The 6389-nt window shown below is 19.4% G+C and overlaps 1 non-coding gene across 1 annotated transcript; it reads left to right on the top strand.

Annotated features, from left to right (window-relative positions):
• The first annotated feature begins 2993 nt into the window (after positions 1-2993).
• Positions 2994-3073, top strand: J3458_003724. Its single transcript has one exon. It is a non-coding gene; the product is annotated as a tRNA-Thr (tRNA).
• Positions 3074-6389: the final 3316 nt, after the last annotated feature.

Raw genomic sequence — 6389 nt, 5'->3', positions numbered from 1 at the left:
ATATAAAGTAAAGTTAAAGTATTAGTAAAATATAGCTTATTTTACTTATACCTTAAATTTAACGTTTTTCTTTATTTTCTTATTAAGTTTTTTAATTACCTTATAAGTAATAGCTTTAATAAGTCTCTTATTATTATAAGAATAAAAGTAATTAATTATAATACGTAAAGCGTTCTTTAAAGTAATATAAGAAGAGATATTTAAATTAATATATACCTTAATAGTTAAAGATAAGTAATTCTTTTTAAGAAAAGGCTTAAATAAGAAATTATAGTTAAAATTATAAGGCTTATAAGCTAAGTATAAACGTTATTTATAAAAAGCTATATAAGAGTTATTTTAAACGTAATTATTATAAGACTTATATAAATATATTTTAAAAGATATATAATTATAAAAAGAAGTTATAACGTATTCTTTAAATATAATAATATTTTTCTTAAAGAAGTTAAAGTAATTAAAGTATAAAATATAATTTAATCTCTTATATAATAAAATAAGTAAAGTATAAACGCGCTTAAAGTAATTAATTATAATTAAGAGAATTTAATTATTAAAATAAGCTATTTTAGTAGAAATAAAAATTATATTATAAGGCTAATAGTAAAGTATTTTTTAGTATAAGAGATTATTATCTTTAAGTTTATTAAGAATAAACTAGTAAAAATAATTAAAGAGCCTTATCTTACCCTAATAATTAGCTTTATTTAAGAGAGCGCTCTTTAAAGGCTTTATATAAATAGCTATTTTAATATATATAAAAGCATTATTTTATTTAAGGTTATACCTATTATAAACCTAAAAGTAAAAGGTATATTTAAGTTAAAGAAGATTAATATATACTTAAAAGAAACTTTAATTAAATAAAGAAAAGTAAAGTATTTAATAAATAATAAAAGAATTAACTTAAAGCTTATTATTATAATTTTATTAGATTTTAATAGTAATAAAAAATATAAATTTATCTTTAAGAATTATCTTTAAAATAATTAAAATAATATTTAAAAGGTTCTTATAAATATAATAAACTTAATTACTTATAATTAAATAATTAAAAGATAAAAAAGAGAGATATTAAAAGAAAAGAGTTATAAAAGAGAAAAACTAATAATTAAGTAATATTAAGTAAGAAATTATATAATAATTTATTATAAAGTTTAAATAAAGCACTTAAAGCTATAACCTTATATACTATAAGTATAAAAAAGTACTCTTTATATCTCTTAAGTATTTAATCTTCTTACCTTTTATATATATTAATATCTTTTCTTCTCTTTAATATAATATAGTCTTTATATCTTTTCTTTTTAAAGCTTTATAACCCTTAATATTATTATTATTAAGAGTATTATAAAGCTTTTTTACCTATTATTTTATGTAATACTAGGTTTAAGCTATTAAAGATTAAATCTTTTAGTTTACTTACTCTTTAAGATTTACTTATAAGGTATAAAAAACCTTATAAGAAAACATTTAAGTATTAATTAAATTAAGTATTTAAGCTCTTTAAGCGTTTTTAATTAAGAAAGATACCTTTAAAGAAATTAAACTTATAAAGTATTTAATTATAATTACTTAAATATAAGTATAAGCTAACGTTATTAAACTAAAAAAGAATTAAGTATACTTATTTTTAAAGATTAAGAACGTAATTATTAGTATATATAAAAGAATATAATTTATATATACTAATAAGTTTTATATAAAAAGAGAGAAACTACTTATTAAATAAAACCTTATTAACTTTTACCTCTTTTAACTACTATTATATTAACCTTAAAAATAATAGAATTATAAACGTAAATTTTATAAGAACTTAAAAATCTCTAATAAGTATTATAAAGAACTATTACTTAAGTTTATAATAACGTTTAAAGAGTTATAGAATAATTACTTAATAGAAATTTATAGGTTTATAGCTAAAAGTTATATTAAAAAAGAGTTAAATTATTAATTAAATTAATTTAAACTAATAATAATAGGTTATATTATAAAAAGAGAAATTAAAAAGATTCTTAATATTACGTTATATTTATTTACTATATAAGTTAAGTAACTTATTAAGTAAGAACTATATAAATTAATTAATAATAAGGTTAAAAGACTTAATAATACCTTAATAAATATTATATATAACGTTTAATATAATCTATAAGATATTTATATATATTAAAAGAAAACACGATTCTTTATAGGGTTTATATACTTTTTAAGCTATTAAGTATACTTTATATTTAATTATAAGCGTAAAATATTATACGTATTTAACTCTTTTATAAGAGGTAAAAACTAACGTTTTAAGTAATTTATTAAGAGATAATAATAAGTACTTTAATTATTAAATTACTCTTATAAGTTTAATTATATTCTAGTATTATATATATTATAAATTAAAAACTAGAAATATAATTACGTGTATTTAGTATTCTTAATTAATTACTTTAAAGAACTTATAAGCTATTACTTAAATAAAATAATAGAAAAATAAGTTAAATTAAAGAATATTTATATTTAAGAAATAATAATACTTAAAGAGAAAACTTTAATTAAAAGTAATTATAAATTATACTTAAAAGATTAATTATACTTATTAAAGAAAAGCTATATTATAAATAATAAAAGAGTAAATAAGGTCTTATAGATTTTACGAGATATAGCTATAAATAAGCTTAAAGTATACCTTAAAGTAATAAGAGAGAAAGATAATAACCTTAAATTCTTAGGTTAAAGTCTTTATAAAAGTAAAGGTAAATTATATATACTTATAATAAAAAAGAATATTATTATATTAATTAAAAGCTTTATTCTAAAAAACACTTATATTAACTAATAAAAATATAATTATTTAAGATTAATTAAATAAACTATAACTAATAAAAATATAATTATATTTAAGATATAATATTATATAAAAAGAACGTAGCTTAAGGTTTTAAGAGAATACTTAATTACTTATAATAACCTATAATAATTAATTATTAAATATAAGATTAGCCTTCGTGGCGTAGTGGTTAAACGCTATGGAGCCCTGCCTTGGTGCAGCAGGGAGCCGGTTCGAACCCGGCCGGAGGCACCTGAATTTTCGGCTTGGTCACCCGGAAATTCAGTTAACCCGTGATCCTAATCACGTGATCTTAGGGGTGGAATTAAGCTAAGCCCACCTAAAAAATTAGCTAGCAGGCCCAGAGCTCTAGGGTAGGGGAAAATTGAGCCGGCACGTATTATAGCCGTAATATAATACACCGCAGAAAAATCAGGATAATAGGTTAAGGATAGGCGAAAGCGGATGATTGGTACTTATAACCTACACGAGAAGGAATACGCCTTATATTATGCCGGGTATAAGGCGGGGAAGGCTTTACGAATGCAAGTGGGTTTTTCTTCCCCTGAGGGTTTTCCTACTTGAAATACGGGTTGATGTACTAGAATAGCTTTGAAAGAGCTCTAGCGTACTCAATACAATACAATACAATATAAGATTAATATAATTATTAAATACTTTAAGGTTATAAGAGATTAAATAAATAAGAAAGTTATTAACCTTATAAAAGTCTTAAAAAAGGTTAAGAAAAATATTATTACGTTAAACCTAAAAAAGACGCTTTAATAGTAGAGTTTTAATAACTTTAATTAAAAGAGTAATAATAAAGAGAATAATATTTAAGGCCTTATAACTTTAAAGCCTTTAAGATTAATATTAAGAAAACTAATAAATTAACTTTTATTATTTAATATTAAATTATCTTTTTCTTTACTATTATTCTATAAAAGTTTAATTAAAAAAGAGAAAATAATAATATGAAATTAGCTTTTAACTATTAAATAACTCTTTAATTACTTAAAAGACCTTAAAAAAACCAAGAAGGCTAAGAAAAAAGTAAAAATTAATATTATATTATTAATTATAAAAAATAAATACTTTAATTATAGGGAAAATATTTAAAGAGTAATTTTAAATATAATAACCTTTAATTAAAGTAAGGCTTTTATAGATTAAGTAAGGTACTATTATCTCCCTTTAGCTTAAAAGATTACGTGTAATATAATAAACCTTTTATAAGAGTATATATAAAAATAACTAATATATAATAGATTACTTATAAGTATAAGCTTTATAAACTTAGTTTTAAAAGAACTAATATAAAAAGAGTTTTAATATAATATTATTAAACGCTATTAATTATTCTAAGAGATAATTATTAAATTTATAAAATATTACTTTATAAGAGCCTTTAAAAGACTAGAATATTTTAATATTATAAAGAAAAAAGAAGAGAAGATTAAGCTAATAATATTAAAGACTTTAAAGTTAAGTAAAGAGATAAAAGAGCTAAAATTATAATTAAATAATTAATTTATAAATTAAAGAATTATATAATAAATTTACTTAATTATTACCGCTTATTATTAACTTATAAAAGTAATAGGCTTTACTCGTTTAAAGAGAATTTATATAATAGTATTTATACTTATAAGTTAAAGAAAGTTAAATAGTATATTTAATTATAATTACGTTATTAGTATAAGAGAATAAGTACACGTATAAGTCTTTAATTTAATAAGTTTTACCTTTATAATTAGTTTTATAAGGTCTTTTATTAATATTTTATTAAGTCTTTTAATTAACCTTATATAAGCTTATATTATATAATTAAATTATTTAAGTTATTTAAGTACTTAATTACACTTATAATAGGCTATAACTTAAAATACGTGTAATTAAAATTACTAGTATTTTAAAAGTATTTAATTACTTTATTTAAATTAATTTATTACTTATTTAAGAACCTTACTATTCTTAAGAAGTAAGTTATAGGAATTAGAAAGTAACTAAATCGTAATATCGCGTATAGAGTTACAGGTGTGTGTGTGTGTTACGTTTAGGCTAATAAAATATATTTAATTATCTTCTAGTAAGCGTAAAATACTTTCTTATTAAGCTACTTATATAAGAGAGATTTAAGTAGTTTAAATATAAAGGTATAATTAATTTTAATATAAAAAGAAAAAACTTAAAGATAATCTCTATTATATATCTTTATAAAGAGTTATATATATATATTATTTACCTGCTTATTTTAAGCGGCGAATTATATAACGTAATTTATTATCTTCTTATTTTTCTTTAAAGGTTTAATAATAATTAAAGCTCTAATAAACTATAATATAATATTACTTATTTACTTCTTTAACTTTAGCTTAATTTATAAGTTAAAAGGCTTTTTAATAAACTCTTTAAGGCTTTTTATAATACTATTATTTTTTAGGTTAAAATTTAGCTTAATTTAAGACGATTATTAATTAAAATTAAAGACGTTATTTTATTTAACGTTTAAAAGGTAATTATTATCTTATATTATATAAACTAGTTTACATGTAAGTTTAGTTTTACTTATACTTAGGCTATTAATTATAAGAACTTAACTGCTTTTAGTATTATAAAGAGCTATAAGAAGGTTTATAATCTTTAACTTATACTTATTATCTCGTTATTTTTAATTTAAAAGAGAGTAATATACGTAAAGGTTATAATAAAAGTAAAATAAAAAGTAATTAAAGTTTAGCTAATAAAGAAAAATAGCTTAACCTATTAATTCTTATTAAAGTTTAATATAATTATAAATTATAATTATTTGTTATAGGCTCGAGCTAGTAGCTCGGGCCTAGGCTAGACCTAATACGAAGGCAGCTTAGACTTAACCCAGATAATTTACGGGCTAAGTAGGGATATAAAGGGGGGTAAGAAGGGAGAAACCTTTCTTTCTCTTTCTCTTTCTTCTTAAGTTTATTTTAACTTCTTAAAAACGTATACTTATAATAGTATAATATATTTAATCCTTAATAAAGAATAAACTTCTCCGTAAATAACCTTAATATTACGAATAACACTACACAAGACACGGGATAGGACCGCACTAGCTAGGATAGGCACGACTTGTAGATATAAGAAGAAGGTAGGGGCACGTGATTAGCTACGTAACTTAAGAGGTAATTAAAGAGGTTAATATTTAAATATATTAATTAAAGAGAATTAAATTAACTAAACCTTAAGCTAATTAATTAAGGTTTAAAGGGATTAATAGTTAAGCTAATTAATTTAAAATTATAATAAAGAGATAAATAAGTACTTAAGAAGAAGGTATTTCTATAATTATATAATTTAAATCTCTATTAATTAATTTAAGTAATAGTTTTACTATTAAGAGTTATACTTTTAATAGCTTTATTATAATACTACTTAAAAGCTACTTTATAGTATTTAACCTAACTTACTTTTTAAGAAATAAACCTATTATACCTTAAAACCTAAGCTATTATTACATTTTAATTAATTTTATTTAATAAGTTACCTTAAAACTTTAAGTAATAATAACTTTTAAGATATTTAC

Source organism: Metarhizium acridum (genome assembly GCF_019434415.1).
Source record: "Metarhizium acridum strain ARSEF 324 chromosome Unknown scaffold_13, whole genome shotgun sequence".
Lineage (NCBI taxonomy): Eukaryota > Fungi > Ascomycota > Sordariomycetes > Hypocreales > Clavicipitaceae > Metarhizium > Metarhizium acridum.
The sequence above is the reverse complement of the archived record's forward strand: the minus strand, read 5'-3'. Positions and strand labels throughout refer to the sequence as shown.